Genomic DNA, 17,692 nt, shown 5'->3' on the forward strand with positions numbered 1-17,692 from the left:
CTCTTATCCACTTTCCAGCCCCCTGGTGGATATCAGGGAGGCGAGCGACAAGCCCATCAAGGTCCTGTGTAGCCCAAGGCACATAATGTCCCTGCGTACCCTTAATCAAAATTGGGAGTTGCTGCGCCAAAGGTCGTAACCTATGCTTCTCCCTTCCCTTGATCCAATGTCCATCATCACATGACAACTCCTCTTCACTGTCCCTGTCCTCTGTTTCTAATAATCTGCTTCTGGTTTTAACCAATTTATCCGTATCTTGTATTAATTTCTCTGTTTCTTTAACTTTCCTATTTATTTGTGCTTCTATTATTTGCGCTTCTGCTTGTATTTCCTGTTCTTCACTTCTTATTTGTCCTAATGTTTTGTCATATAATGTTTCTTTATTTAACTGTGTTTTCATTTCTTGTAACGCTGTCCTTGCTTGATCATAACAATCTAATGATAGACTCTTCTCACTAGACCTGAATCTTTTTTGGTCTTGCCCCTAATTTTGTAAGTGTTTCTTTTTCAAACTGCACATTTCCTTCCATTTGCATTTCTCCTAAAACTTCTACAGTTCCCTTGAGCATTGGGAATTGACCTTCTGAGGGTATTTTTGGAGGTGATTTAACAAGGGTCTCTTCTGCTTTTTTATTCATTTCTTTTTCTGTCTCTTTTAATATTTTTCTAGTCTGTCTTGTGGTTTTTAGAGCATTTTCTCCTTCTTTTTTAAACAATATCAGTACTTCTCTCTCTCTCTCTTTTTGCTTCTCTCTTCTTACTCTTGTTACTTTCTTTAGGTCTATAATTTTTTATCAATGTTTCCATCTCCTCGCACAAAGCTACATCAAATGTCCCATCTTTTGGCCATTTTGTTATCATATTTTTAGTTCTTTTTTGCTATTTGTTTGAGAGTTTATCTATAAGTTCTTTACACAGCGGATATTTTAATCCTAATATATCTACTGGAGTTGCTGCCATAATTTTTATTTTTTATAACAACCTTTTGTTTTAATATCCACTTTAATATCCACTTAATCCATTGACTTTTGTTTTAAAACCGTATACTGGACTCAAAGCTTTTAATTATTTTCCTTGTTATTGTTTTTGAGTTATCAAACTATTTTTAATTTCTTTATCATTGTTTAATTTTTTTTTTTTTTTTTTTTTTTATTTCAATTTACATTTTTATTGTTGTTTATTCCTGTGCTTTAAATGTTAAACTTTAAGCACAGATATCTCTTTGGACTTCTATATGAAGTTCACTTGTCTTTTGTGACTGTCTAGTTCAGAAAATATTTTTACCGTCAGCTGCCAACTGCTAGTTCTAAAAAAAAACTTACAGCTGAGAGTTAATTTTCTATTCACGCAGCAATGACTCCCTCTACTGGTTACACATGTTACACTATGTCAGATTTTAGTTTTCTATGTGTTTTCTATGGAATTTTTCTTCCACAGTTTTATGAGACAGCTTTCATTTCCAACATTCATTCAACATATAAATGACAAACTGTCTTTATGGAACAACTTTACTTCATTCGCCTTTGTCTCTTATTCATTTATTGTGCTCATATTATATCCACACAGTGTTCCTTTTATGGTCAAGGACTAATCACACATTTAATCCCTGTACCAGACTTATATTTTATTCAGTCATACTTTTTATACACATTCACTCTGCACACTCTTTGATCCCCAATTATTTTTACAAGCACAGAAATGTTACACTTATTACAAACACAAGGCCTTTATAAACACTGAGCTCTCAACAAACACACTAAATGTTGCAATTATTATTATTCCTATCTTAAGTACCCTGCAGGATTTATTTTATTTATTTACTTTTCAATCTTTTATTCAGACTTTTTATATATTAATTTTTCCAAGAACGTTATCCGCATTTATGCCTATTTAGACCTCAAATATTAATACTGTTCAAGAGCATTCTCTAATATTAATACTGTTCAAGAGCAACATATATGCCTATTTAAACCTCTAATATTAATATTATTCAAGAGCATTCTCTAATATTAATACTTTTCAAGAGCAACATATATGCCTATTTAAACCTCTAATATTAATACTATTCAAGAGCATTCTCTAATATTAATACTTTTCAAGAGCAACATATATGCCTATTCAAACCTCTAATATTAATACTATTCAAGAGCATTCTCTAATATTAATACTTTTCAAGAGTAACATATATGTCTATTTAAACCTCTAATATTAATACTATTCAAGAGCATTCTCTAATATTAATACTTTTCAAGAGTAACATATATGCCTATTTAAACCTCTAATATTAATACTATTTTTAAACTTTATCTTCTCCCTATTTACTGCTATTGCACCTACACCCTTACCAGTAAATACAGACAGATCATTGCATGCAATTATGTCTTCTGGAATCAAAACCCTTTATTCTTTTTTATCCTTTTTGGTTTAGAAGAGCTTTCTGAGCGTTCTTACCACCACAGGCAAACTGGCAAGTAACACAAACGTTTATAAGCAAAATAAGCTTACCTCTTAATGGTGGCCACCGTGTTTGTGTTTGCCTTCCCAGCCAGCCCGCGATGTAACGACTCTGCTCTCTTCTGTCCCTGTTCGGGCGCCAATTGTTGTAGATTTTTGCCTTAATCTATGAAGAATCACTCTCAAATTCTTAGGTTTTGATTTCAGAATATTAAACTTTATTGTAACCAATAAAGCCGAGTCGGCCTGCAGAGCAACTAACTAACTCTGGCTTTCATTCACTTAAATACATCTTCACAAACAAGGTTGGGCTTATCCTTTTTTAAACATGCATTATTTGGTCAAACTCTGGTCTGACCAAATTAGGAAGTTACAGAACCACCTTTGCAAGGGATATTTTTCTCCCAGCAGTCATGAGAGCCCATATGTAATGCTTACTCTGCAAACTTTCAAAGGTCACACATAAGCAGTCATGAGAGCCCACACGTAGTGTTTACTCTGCAAACTTTAAAATGTCACACATATATAGAACACACGTTCTTAAGGCCTTCATGCACATACAGCCAACTATATGTTTACATGTCAGATATAACTGATAAAATCTCCTACAGGCTCCGCGGTGAGTGACATTGTTGACCGCTTCTCAGAAGTCCAGAAAGCCACCCAAGCCATGAACCTCTTCCTGCCGCGTCGCGCTAGCTCCTCTGCAGGCCGCTCACGCGATCAGCCTCCTGCACGAGCCTCTTCACAGCGCCCAGTTCAACAAACTCAGACTTCTCAGCGTCGACAGGGCGGCCGCCCTCGATCACGCTCAGACAGCCGCCGCAGACCGCCGCCCCCGCAGGCCTCGATTTAAGGTAACGCTGAAACCAGAGCAACCGAAGACTTCCTAACTTTGTTGAACAAGCGGCGGCTCAGTCCGCCGCGGCCGGACCACCGTCAAAGCTTTGCCCCTGTCAGTCCCCTTCTCTCAGGCTACTACAGTGGTGAATTTAGCAGCCAACAAGCCGGTGACACTGCCCGCTTGCCTGCACTCAAGCGCCGTTTTCACGGCGAAGCAAATAAATCTTGTAAAGAGCAAACATGTCTTATGTGTAGAAAAAGTGCCCACAACCCAGTGTTCGCCCCTACACACAAGCATAACACATCCCGTGCCCCTATCAGAGCACGCTCTCATAAAGCGATTACTGAACCGCTCGAGCGTCAGAGTCAATGAAGGTGCCCACAAATGCGTCGCGCGCCCATTCTCCGCCCGCTCTGTCACACGACCAGCCCTATGTGTAGAAAATGTGCCCACAATCCAGTGTTCACTTCTGCACACAAGCACTGCATGTCTCGTGTCCCCACCAGAGCACGCTCACATAAAGCGATTACTGAACCGCTCGGCGTCAGAGTCAATGAAGGCGCCCACAAATGCGTGCGCGCGCCCATTCTCTGCCCGCTCTGTTACACGGCCAGCAACCATTCCTCTGCGTGTAAGTCCCGTGCCCATGACTATGCTTGCGCATCACGTAAGACAGATGTGACTCTTTCCCCATTCATTCCAATCGGGAAGTCACTCACAAAACAGCCTGTTCATGCTGTCTGCGAGCAATCATGCATGAACACACTAAACGCGCTCACACATTTTGTTCAGCGCTCTGTGTGCGGCAATCAGAGCGAATTGGCCATTCACCCTCTAGCGTTATGCTTCAAAGCGTGGGAAGCTATTCCAGGGATATCCAAGTGGGTGTTAAGCACAATACAACAGGGCTATTTGCTACAGTTCGATCGCCGCCCCCTCGCTTCAGAGCGCGGCTCGAAACCACTGTGAACACGGAAGCAGCGTGCATGCTTCGTTCAGAAATAGCAATCCTTCTGTGCAAAGGGCCATAGAAAAAGTGCCACCCTCTCTGAGCGAGTCGGGGCTTTACAGCCGTTATTTTCTTGTTCCCAAGAAAGACGGCGGCCTCAGACCCATATTAGATCTCAGGGTTTTGAAAAAGGTGCTTGCAAAAAGACCGTTTAAAATGCTTACAATCAGGAAACTCCTCGCGCATGTGCGCCAGGGGACTGGTTTATTTCTCTCGATCTGAAAGATGCATACTTTCAGATTCAGATAAATCCCGTCACAGGCCATTCTTGAGATTCAGCCGACGGCCAGGTTTATCAATACACCGTCCTTCCGTTCGGCCTGTCCTTAGCACCCCGTACTTTCACGAAGTGCATGGATGCGGCGCTCGCACCCCTGCAGAGTCAGGGTTTGCGAATTCTGAACTATTTGGACGACTGGCTGATTAAGGCTCAGTAACATATGGAGCTTCTGTCTCACAGAGCAGTTCTCCTCAGCCATCTGAACAGTTTGGGTCTTGCAGTCAATTGGACCAAGAGCTCACTACAGCCCAGTCAGACCATTTCCTTCCTGGGAATAGAACTAGACTCCGTGGCAATGACGGCTCGCTTATCTACACAGCGCGCACGCCGTGTTCAGCGACTAGCCGCATCTTTTCAGATGAACAGCCTCACGCCTCTGAAGAAATTCCAGAGAGTGCTAGGTTACATGGCCTCAGCCGCAGCAGTACTTCAGCTGGGTTTACTGCACATCGCCCGCTTCAGCATTGGCTAAACACCGCGCCTCTCGCCGGGCTTGGGCCACAGGCCACCAGCCCATCAAGGTGACTCAGACCTGTATATCAGCTCTGCAGCCCTGGACAGTGGCCGAATGGTATCAGCGGGGAGTGACAATGGGAGCTGTATCTCGCCGAAAAGTCATCTCGACAGGCGGCGTCCAACACGGGTTGGGGCGCGGTCTCGCGAGGGCTCTCCAGTTTTCGGCCTATGGTCAGTTCAGGAAAAGCTCCTTCACATAAATTGTCTGGAAATGATAGCGGTCGAGTACGCGCTCGTGCGCTTTCTCCGGTCATTCAGGGTCACCACGTCCTGGTCCGTTCGGACAACAGATCTGTGGTATCCTACCTAAACCGTCAGGGCGGTGTCAGATCCAGGAACCTCTTCCATCTTACAAAGCGCATACTGAGTTGGTCCCAGTGCCACCTGCGCTCGCTGAGGGCGACGCGCGTGCCAGGCCACCTGAACGGCGGCCCGGACAGACTGTCCAGAGACAATATTCCCCAGGGGAATGGTCCCTGCACGCTCAAACAGTCCAGGCGTTATGGCACCTATTCGGCAGAGCAGAGATAGACCTCTTTGCGTCCAAAGAGAACTCTCACTGCCCAATATTTTTCTCGAGCGAGGACACGCTGGCCCAGGACTGGCCCAGGCGCCCGCTTTACGCCTTCCCTCCTGTCTCGCTATTGCCACAGGTAATGCAGAGGATCAGGAAGCGGCGTCACTCGGTGCTACTCATAGCCCGCGTTGGGAGAATCAGACATGGTTCCTTACGCAGCTGTCACCGACAGCGCGTGGCCCATCCCAGTGAGAGCAGATCTCCTCTCTCAAGCTCGCGGCACAATCTGGCATCCCCACCCAGAGCTGGCGCTGCATGCGTGGGTGATCAGCGACTACCCATCGCTCTGCCAGAAGGAGTAATAAACACCATCATACACGCTAGAGCCCCTTCCACAAGAAGACTCTATGCGTCAAAATGGTCTGTGTTCTCAAAATGGTGCACCGACAGAGACCTGGACCCGCGGACATGTGGGGTGTAAGTCAGCTGCTTGTATTTCTACAAGAGCTGCTGGATAAGGGCAAATCCCCATCCACGCTCAAAGTGTATGTGGCGGCCGTTGCGGCGTTCAGCTGAACCCCTGCACAGCCAGTCATGGGGTAAAAGCGAGCTGGTCATCCGGCTTCCTCAGGGAGCTAGAAGGATGAACCCCAGCGCCCCATCGGTTCCTATCTGGGATCTTTCTATAGTTCTCGAAACTATGAAAGCCCCCCTTCGAACCACTTCAATCCGTGGATTTGAAATACCTTTCACTCAAAACCGTTTTCTGACTGCCCTGTCATCAGTCAAACGTGTGGGAGACCTTCACGCGCTGTCTGTCAGCTGCGTGTCTTGAGTTTGGACCAAGTGACTCCAAGGTCATTTTAAAGCCTAGACACGGCTATGTTCCCAAGGTGATCGGTACTCCTTTCAGAGCACAGGTCATTTCCCTATCGGCGCTGCCAGCATCCGATAGCTGAGCGTAGCGCCAATCTCCTTTGCCCGGTCAGAGCACTGAGATTGTATACTGCGCGCTCCGCTGCTTTCAGGCGCTCGAGCAGCTTTTCGTTTGGTTCGAGGGCGCACCAAAGGTCTCGCCGCCTCGAAACAGACACTATCTAGATGGATAGTGGACGCTATTGCTGCTGCATACGCGTCAAAAGACCTGCCATGCCCGTTGGGCATTAGGGCTCACTCCACTAGAGGCATGGCATCCTCGTGGGCATGGTCCAGCGGGATTTCCATTCACGACATATGTGTGGCAGTGGGATGGACTTCCCCCTCCACCTTTGTCAGATTTTACAATATGGAAGTGCCCGCTCTGCAGGCAAAAACTACTAGCGGTTTAATACGCTACAGCTCCCCTGGTGAGCTGCACTGATGGGACACATTCCACACAGACCGGCACCGCCGCTCTGTCGTTCCCTTCCCACTATGTGCTTATGTATTACACAATCAATGACCCGCATTCTTGCCGGCCAAATATTATTTCCCCACTCATAAGGGCTCCCCGGTCCCCCTTAATTTCCTGGGGCTCATACAGTGGATGCTTGGCCGCATGGCGTTGACAATGGGTTCCCGTAAGCGTAAGCTAGCTTACGCATACTGAGAGAACCTCTCGTAAGAGAACGTATCGGTTACCTAACGTAACCTCGGTTCTCTCTAGATGAGGAACGAATATTGTGTAGCCGGCCGTGCTTTCGCGCCACGGCGACTTTTCAGCTTCAGTCAATGAAAACCAGGGTTCCAGCCTACGAACTACGCTTATATGCACTCTAGTCACGGCCATTTTGGAAGGCTTTGATGCAGTGAGCGCGCGGACGCCTCTCATTGGATGCGAGTTCGCCCAAGCTCGTCTATAGGCTGCAGCAGTTGCCACAGAGCAACCTATGAGCTCGCTAGCTAGCCCGCTCAAGGTCTGCAGCTGCCGCACTGCGTTGACAATGGATACAAAAATTAAGGATAATTTTTTGGCTTCAATATCTCAGAAAAGATGAATCTTTCCCGTAGCGTAAGCTAGCTTACGCAATACTCGTTCCCTCATCTAGAGAGAACCGAGGTTACATTAGGTAACCGATACGTTTCATTAAGTAATAAGCGAAAACATGGCAATGATTCCCCCACAGTAACATTCATAGCCGATCCTTTTGTTATGCTAGTATGGCTTTAAACACAATATTTCTGTCACACTGCCTGCCTGCCTGCGAGAAGTTAGGAGATTCTCTGCAGCGAGCAAATAAACTGTGAAAATAAAATAATGTGGAATTACCGCTGATAATTTTCTACAGTTATCAACCAATTATGTACCAGCCACACATATATAGTTTATCTGGGCTATGTTGTGTTTGGACTAATTTTAATCAGGACCATCTGCAGTAATGAATGAACGGCCACTTACCATATTCTGTTTCATGAAGTAATAAGTGTAAACACAGTGTATGAACTATGATTCAAGGCACACAACTCATGCTGATTTTGCAGTATGAAGTATATATACTGTAAGTAATATGCACATTTTTAGTCGACATTACTACCTGGTTCACCTATTACAAAAAGTGCTGTACATAACAGAGCACCTGTGCAGAATACTGTATGCCACAATGCGCTTGTTTGAGCTTCCATCCAGCATGATGAATAGGGTTGCAACGGTATGAGATTTTCACGGTATGATAACAGTCTCAGAAAATATCACTGTTTCACGGTATTACACAATTACTATTATCAGTGAAAACAGAAGGCTTATTTTATTTAATTTTGAGCGAACACTTTATTATAATTGAAACTTGAAACCATTTATTTTAAGTATGTGTAAAAAGTCTCCCTTTTGAAATTAAAATAAATAGAAAAAATAAGAAAGCTAACAGAATTATAATAAACAGAATTATAAACATGATAAAAAATAGCATGTAACTATAACATGTTATATAACTAAAGCATGTTAGTTTACATGTTATCATAGCATGTTAAATGAACTACTAAATATATTCATGTAAAATCCTGAAACAAATTGGTAAAGTTGATGTGTGTAATTATTAATATTTTGTAACTATTTTGGTAAAGGGGCCACATTGTATTACATTTGAGATACAATGTTCTGCATTGATTTGGATTTGATATCTTTTAAGCCCAAAAATAGTTATTATCTGAAGTGTGTCTGTGACTAGTGAGACTATTCTGCAATTGCCTAAAGTATTATATTGCTCTACAAAAGTATAGATACTTTTCTATCAGGCATTAAAAAACTAAAAGGCTGAGCTTATACATTTATTTTACCATCTCTCCTTCCCTGTTGATTTATTATTCAATTCAACACTCTCTACATCAGGGGGCTGTTTTAATAAAAATAAAAAAATGAAATTTATAGAACTTTTAATGTTTGGGCAAAGCGGGCGAGTTTACTTCTTTATTTTTGTTTTCTAAAACATTACCCGTTTACATGCTAAAAGGGTCATGATGCGGGTCTCCATGGTTTGACTTTCAGCTCACAACTGAATAACACAGGCTGCATGACTATGATAAATGATTACTGCAAGTGTTAGATTAACATACAGGTGCAAAGGGACTTCAACGTTTCTAAAAATACATATACATATTCGTCTCTGGCTTGATTTTGCTCGCATGTCAATGATTGCCCCTCAGTGTGTCAATGATGCCAAGATCTACTTTTATATTTAATCACTGAGAATGTTTACCTGCAAAATTAGTAGCACCAAACATCACAAGCAGCCTCAAGAATGGACAAAGAGTATCCGTATAACACTTTTCCTTGAGCAGAGGACTACAGATCGCCAAGTTTGCTCAAAGGGGAAAGCGAGAGACAGAAATAGCGCACTTGCGTGCATGGTTGCCATGCCATGGTTGGGGTGTTGCGTCTCTTATCTGGCAACCCCGAACATGTTTACGATAAATGAGCCGCGGGCCACATTAAACCATGTGAAGGGCCTGATCCAGCCCAAGGGCCGTAAATTGCCCATGTCTGCTTTAGCTGTTTGCGAGATTATCATTAAATCTGCCTCGGCAGTCCTAAATAGTCTATCACTTGGGCGGCCGCCGAAATATCTTCAATGGGAGAACCATAGCGGCCCAGTCCGAATAGACCAGATGAGAAAGACTGCTTTAACTCACACACACACTCACTCAAGTCAGACCCCCTGCCTCGCTTCTCTCTGACATTTTCTCCGCTGCGTGTGTGTGTATCGCAAGTTGAAGAGTCTGACAGGCAGACAAGGAACGAAGGAGATGCGCACGCGCATATGGGATTCTCTGTCTGGTTGCATTTTTTTCTCAAAGCAAATGTACATGGTATGATAACCGTAAATTTTCAAACCGTGGTATACCGTGAAACCGGTATACAGCTGCAACCCTAGTGATGAATTAACCAAAAGTTCCATCTCTCTTTCTTGACTCATTGTTGGATCAGACTGTCAAAATTTAAAACTAATTGAACCACCTGAAACCACACATGCAAACATCAAACACTCCTGGGGGCTGAAACCATTGAATGTGGTCAGTCCAAATATTGTTTCAGAAATATTATTTTTAGAAACTAAAGTGGTCATACAATCAGAGTAACAGAATTAAAGTGTTATAGCAAAGCCAAGTGTGTCATTCTCAAAATCTATTTAAACAGCAAACACACTTTATATAGGCCTGTGTGTGATTTTTTTTTTTCATATGCGTGGTTTCAGTTGGTTCTAAATGTCATCCTAAATTTAGAAAAAAATTAAGTGCAGACCTATAGATGCATCTTGATTTTTGAGTGAATCTGTGCAATGTTATGAGATTATGCAATGACATTGTAACAGTGTAGCATAGTACTGTTTGAAGCTTTTATCATATCTATTTCAAACATTGCCATGCATTCTGCTTAAAGAGTGAAGTAGTCACCATACCCCCACAGTGCCTGCAATGAGTTTCCTAAACTGCTCTTTCTTCTTCTTCTCTCCAGCTTTTTGAGACAGTAGGCTGAAGGGTCTTCTGATCAAACAGCTCCAGAGCCTCTGCTTGGACATCAGGTATTTGATTCATGATGGCACGCAGCTCAACATATCGAGGCCTCTGTGGACAAAATCAAAATTAAGACCACACTGATCATGCATTAAATCTTCTCACCAATGCATCAAGTCATTTCACATTTCAAAATGGGAGACCATAGTAAATGTTATTGCAGTGTTCCCTGTAGCTCCTACAGAAAAATAAAAAATCTCCAATATTACATTTCAACAGAGGAAAAGTGAAGAGCGATGGATTTCAGCAGTCAGAAAAGAAGTAGGTGCCAAAAATACCATCTCTCCTTCAGCAATTGTATTTGAAACCATATACAGGTGATATAGTTGAAAAGGACCATATATCAAGCCATTTTTCATCAATTCCTCAGTTCCAATGAATAGTCTAATCTAATGCCAGACTGTTCATCTAATCAAATCATCAGCTAATCAAACCGTTTTAGTTTTACCTAGTGGGAATAGTCATTTAGATGGTTCAATTACGCATTAAATAATGTAGTAATTATAGAAAGCATGTCAGCGTGAGAGATGTTCTGCATGACTGTAATGACAAAATGTATTAAAAAGGAGGGCTGATTTACACTTCAAGTATCATTGCTTTTCTTTGCAAGTTTTCATAGTTTGTTTTAATTTGTAGTTAAAACTTCAGTAAACCTTTAAGCAGTCAACAATGACCTAAGCATTGAACCGTCAAGTCTTGTTTTTGTTGGTGGCTGTCTACGTTTGTGAGCACTGTTGAAATATAATTTCTCACACAGCATCTGTAAGAGTACAGACACTAATTCAACACAATATTTAGTTTGCAAACAAATAATCACATTCAACCTCAATTAAAGAGGTGTCCCTCAGAATATAGTTTGTCCAACTTTTTGGCTTTAGAATTTTTCATAATATCAATGATCAATAATCCTGGGGATGTAGCTAAAGTTAATTGGGGAAGGTTGTGTATTGACACTGTAAACTCAACAGCACTTTTTTTTTTTTTTTTTTAGGGTAAAATAACAAAGTGATGGAACTAAATTGAATGGTTACTTAAATTGCAGCCAATATCTATAATTCAGTGGGAAAAACGAATGGCTAATGATTGTCAAGTATAGTTAAAGATGTGACTGAACCTCCAGTTGGTTTTAAGTGAAAGAATTATTCACATATCTAAATGCTTGTTTCAGTGGCGCAAAGGAGCTCAACAAGAGACTCTAAAACAGAGGCGCCCAAACGTTTTCCTACGAAGGGCCAAAAATCTAACTTGATTGAGGACTGTGGACTGCAAGTAAACCTTGCATTATATCAAACTGTATTATATTAAAATATAAAAGTTGCTCTGGTTCTCCGCCTTCATGATTTCATAAAATAAAAAAATTACTCTGCAATCTGCTAAATTAACTAAATTAAAAGCAGTGTCAATGGCATTTTATTTTCTTAAAATATTCCTCTTGTAATACAGCAAGGCGGGCCAAATCAAAGGTCAACACAGGCCAACTTTGGCTCGCGGGCCCTGGTTTGGGCATCTCTGCTCTAACTAAAACATAATTTTGAGTCACTGGGAGTCTTCGAGAGTATGTGGAGTGCTTTTGAACCAAAAAAACATCTGTGCAACAAATGGCTTTAATGAATTGAAACCATGATGTACATAAATTACAGTATTTAAGGGGGTCATCAAGTCATGAGGAATAACATTTTCCTTCATACTTTGACAAAAGACATGACAAAGCCCCTTAAAAACATTAAAACATTGCTTTCATACAGCCAAACACAGAGTCATTGGTGGTGTAGGTGCAGTTAGTCACTGTCTTTTGCAATACATTCAGCTGAGTGTTTAAAATATTTTCTTTATCCATTTGCATTTGTAAATACTATAACTATACAGTTTGGAAATTTATTTTTGTTAGATAATTTTATTGTTTAGTATAATTTTTATCAAAAGCAGATGCTTTTGGGAGAAACACTGCTGCATTAAATAATACATCAAGTACTAGAGGTGTAACAATACATTATATCGTATGATGATACACATTGTGCATATGAAAATTAATCATAACATATAGTGTTCGTTTACTTTATGGATATCATACATGTCTCAGATGTCAAAGCAAGCAGGTTATACATTTATTAGATTTCACCTCATCGTGTAAGCACATGTACAGAGCATCCGGAAAGTATTCACAGCGCTTCACTGTTTCCACATTTTGTGATGTTACACCCTTATTCCAAAATTGATTAAATTCATTATTTTCCTTAGAATTCTACAAACAATACCCCATAATGACAACGTGAAAGAAATTTGTTTGAAATCTTTGCAAATTTATTGTGAATAATAAAGTGAATTGAAGTGAATATGCACTGCGCAGGAGAATATTAACAGTTTTAACTAGTGGGTGACCAATAGGATGACAAGGCCAATAAATCAGACAATATTCCAAATTTGTAATTGTCAACCGATAAATTTGAACTTGTCTAATTTTTCCTAGCCACGAGGACACAATAAATAAATTCCCCTGCTTAAATGTGCGCTACAAGTAAACATCATAGTCACTGTGCACTGTATGTATAATTAGTTATTATAAAATAAAAGTATATATATATTTTTTTTTTAAATGACAGTACTCTGAGCTCCTTAGCTTAGATGAAAAACACTGATTTCAGTAGGTGAAAAACCAATTGCAGTGTTGCCAAATCTCCCAAGAAAATCAAGCAACCTAGTCTGGAAAAACAAGCCCAAAAAAAAGACACGTGCCTCAGCAAAATAAGCTATACATTTTCTTCCTGTGTGATGGATTTATCAGCATAGAAATCTTAACAAGCAGTTAATTAACAGTTAAATATAATTTTATTTACAGATCTACATCTATCAAAAGCCGGCAGCATTAAATCTGTATTCTTCAAATCTAACAATAATTCAGTTAAGACTTGGAAACAACTGAGAAATGTACTTTTTACCTCTAAAAATGTTTTTCTTGTACCTAGATTAGCAGTGCTTGTATATGTAGTAATTATACATAATTGTTAAAAAGGCCTTCATTCACAAAATGCTACATCCACAACGGGCAATTAGGCAAAGAAATGTGTGATGCAGCAGTTTTCTTTAGGATCAAAGTACGTGTTTAATTTATTTTATAGACAAACTTAAGTGGTGCAGTTCAAAACATTTACTTTGATAAACCCTTTGGCCTCTAGAATCATGAAAAAAATGATCGGAATAAAATTAACCGGCATTTAAAAATAATGTTTTCACTCCAGAACAATTGAAAATCACTTCTGGCTTGGAAGTTTTGGATTGTATTGATATATTTACATAATATCTCAATCAAAATAGCTTTGTTCCACAGAGGAAAGAAAAGTCATACGAGTTTGAAACAGCATAAGGGCGAGTAAATGATGAATTATAATTTTAGGAAACAAAAAAAAAGTAATTATGTAATCAGCATACAAGCTTATGTATCAACACAAATCTGTGTTTGTAAACTTCTGTTAATATTTAAGCAGAATTTATTAATATTTCTATTCCAAAAGTCACAATTGCCCTGTGCTGGGCTGGTTTTTAGTCCATTTGTGACATGAAATTTTACTAGTAAAGGTTTTGCATACATCTTATACTCATTTAACAGATTCAAGGACACTTTCAAGCACCTATCAAAATAAATTAACAGCATATATGGTTTAATGAAGGCCTCATAGATAAAAAGTTTTAATAAAAATCAAACATAATATTTAATGTGTGAAAATAACTTTTAATTTAAGCTCACTAGAAATATTATTGGTTACAATTTATCAATGCTTTAAGTTCAAGTGAATTGTGTATATCACCTTTCAATGTTTCCATCTATCACCAGAGGGAAAGGACTTTTCACTGAACTAGTTTTAGCCAAATGCTCATTCAAACCCTGAAATTTGAACAAATAAACTACACAGCCATTAGGACAAACCTCTGTTCTTGCTCGTGAGACAGGATTTGTCAGGACACTTTCCACACTTTGTAGAAATCCTTGACGTACATGTACTTAATCCAGAATAGTGTCCATTATTGCAGCTACTAACAATTACATGAATAATTGACTAATCTAACAATTATAAGAATGATTAATTGACTATCAGGCGATTACTGCCACAACAAATAAACATCTCTTAACCTGTTGATACGCAATTGCCCGCACGCGGTAGTGATGTTACTCTGCATACATTTCATATATAATTTACCTTCAATAAATGTAATAATGTTAACAAATTATACATCTTTTCAAAGGTCTAAGGGTTCAACATTGATATCTGATCTCTGTTTCACAATAGCAATGCTTCAGAAACAGCAATTTAGTTATTTGTGCCAGGAGGACAAATTAAAACATAAAATATCAAAATGGGACTGATCAATATAAAAACGTGATCACTGTATATTATCTTATATATTAGAGTCTCATAAACAAAATGAGCCTGTCTCAAGTCTATTTTTATAAAATGGGGCATAGTTTTATTCATAATAGCCAATAGTGCAGTCAGATTTTGTGTCGTCTTGAAATGCGGAGCCTTAATTTTACTCCGTACACCAGCAGCAATTTTCAGAGAAAAAAGCTTGCAGGAACCTCATTTTATGTTAGATCATCTTCAAATTTTAAACATAACTTCTTTAGACTTGTGGCTTTGAGGACATTGTATTTCTGGGTTGTCTTGGCACATTTATTATTGTTTTTCAGATTATAAAAACATGTTCAGCACAAAATATTTCCATTACTATAAACTTCAGCTTCTCTAACATTAAAAAATAACAGCATATATTAAGTCATTTTCATGGTTTGTGCTCAAAAAGGTGGTGCGTATCAACAGGTTAACAGAACATGTATATTGTACCTTGAGTTAAAGGTTGTTTTAAACATGTGCTTGCTAACAATAAATACATTTTTTTGTTAAAAATAAATTCTCAAAACTTTATGAAATTATCACAAAAAACTAAAATTGCAAATAATTCCATTCTTAATGTGTGTTCTGTCTTGTTTCCAGTAAAACATTTAAACATCCTTAAAATAAGACATTTACCAGAGAAGCAACATTGCACAAGACATTTTTTTAGAGAATGTATCTTTTTTATAAATGTATTGTGTCTTACTGCACTGGCAGATTTTGATTCTCTTTGATTCTCATGTAGCTCCTCAAGTAAATGTCCCTTGTTTTAAAAGATTTTGGATACTGTTATTACAAATAACAAAAATGACAAATCAAAAAGACCTTTTTGCAGTGTAGAATAAGCTTACACACTCTCTCCTTTTTGTTTACTTGATTTTGCTCCAACTCAGCAGTGGCTCTGACCTCACTATATAGATTGAATTACAGTTGAAACGAAATAACGCTGGGATTTTTCCTTTTAAGATGTTGTGACAATATTGAATCTGTATTTTATTTATGTAGTTTGCTTGTATAATTTTTCAACACTTTGCTATACACAACATTTTGGCATTTTTGGAAAGTTTGGAGTGTGTCTATACTGCACGCTGCATCTTTCTTTCTGGCTTTATCAGGTTTTCAGAATGGATAACCGATCATCTGGATAAAGCACATTAGAGTTATACATGATCTCATGTATCCTATGGACAGGATGTACGTATCCCTATGAGATCAAATTACTATTCAACAACAAAAATATTTATCAACATATTTTATGTTGTATGATTTGGACAAATCATACTGTGATGATTCTGAAAAACACTGTTATTTAAACATGATAAAATGTGATTCCTTTATAAAAAAAATTGTGAAACAGAGAGAAGAAATTTTTTAAAAAAAATAAATAAATAAAACATACATCGCATTAACACCTGCTCATTGTCTATCTGTTTTTGTTCACTTTGCAATAAGGGTCTCAGACCTGAAGTTGCTCCTTTTGGAGCAACTCCACCCCCTTCTGGAGAAACCACCCTATTTTGGAGATTCCGCCCCATTTGGAGATTTCGGCCTGCAGCTATGCCTACTTGTTGCTATGTGGTCCAGTTAAACCCTCAAACAATTTATTTTGGTGGAAAACTAAAGGAAGTTTACAAAGGCCTGTTAATGCAGTGAAAATGAATCTCTTCCACTCTTCTGTCCACAAATACCTGGTGTTATGTCGTTATTTTAGATCTGGATAAAAACTAAGCGACCAAGCTTACACACCAGAGCTTCATAGATGAACAATGCCAACTGAGTCAGAGCGGCATTGCAGCCTTCTTGTTGGCCGTGCATCTGTAGACCCTTCAGAACACTGGTGTAGAGCCACGTAACAGCCTCTGGAAGTAGATTACCACCAACAACCTGCACAACAATTCATTCACATATACACTCGGTGCAATCAAGGAAGAAAAAAAAAAAAAGAGTGCTTGCATATGAAAGGCTGACATCTTTTCAATACAAATTTCATTTCATTTGGAAAGTGCCAAAAAAAATATAATAATAATTCAACATTTCATTAGTAAGAAAATATCAGCACCTGTCTTAGCAAGGTCCAGCAGAGCATGCTGGCAGTCCTTTGGCAGTTAATAGTGTCCCTCCAGGAAAGGGAGTTAAAACAAATAGTCAGGAGAGTCATATAAATATCCTGAGGATAAAACAAATATTAACCAATTAAACAGGATAACTGTTAATCAATATTAATAAATGAAATCTAATTGTAAAATGTTATCCCATTTACTCTACTCAGAGCACAACTACAGAAGCTAAAAAAATGTATGGTGTAAAAGTCACCTCATTTTGGAGAAGTCTCTTGCCAGTTCTGGGAGGTCATCTGAAGGCTGAGAAGCATTTATTTGAATCCCTTGTGATGAATCCACTGGCATCATCTCTTCATCACCTGAAATCATGATAATCCATATATAACAATACTCACTGTATTTCAACAAAGTTTTGTTTTCTCTATGTTGGAAAAAAAAAAAAATAGCCCCTTTATGTCTAGTGGGCAGTTCTTGGCCAGAGGAAGAATGTTTACCAGACTATGGATATCATGGATATTCACAAGACTCTCAAGTGCTTTGTAAGTGCACAAGGGAATCCTGGTTACACGTGAGTTTAGCGTGAGTCACAGTGATTAGAAAACAGGAGAGAGTGAAAAGGAGTTTGTGGATGAAGCACT

At 39.3% G+C, this 17,692-nt stretch overlaps 1 pseudogene; it reads right to left on the bottom strand.

The window, feature by feature from the left end:
* The window catches only part of LOC127617775 (exportin-5-like), a 35,377-nt pseudogene extending 17,954 nt beyond the window's left edge, over window positions 1-17,423 (bottom strand).
* Window positions 17,424-17,692: the final 269 nt, after the last annotated feature.

This window comes from Xyrauchen texanus, chromosome 24, assembly GCF_025860055.1.
Source record: "Xyrauchen texanus isolate HMW12.3.18 chromosome 24, RBS_HiC_50CHRs, whole genome shotgun sequence".
Taxonomy (NCBI): domain Eukaryota; kingdom Metazoa; phylum Chordata; class Actinopteri; order Cypriniformes; family Catostomidae; genus Xyrauchen; species Xyrauchen texanus.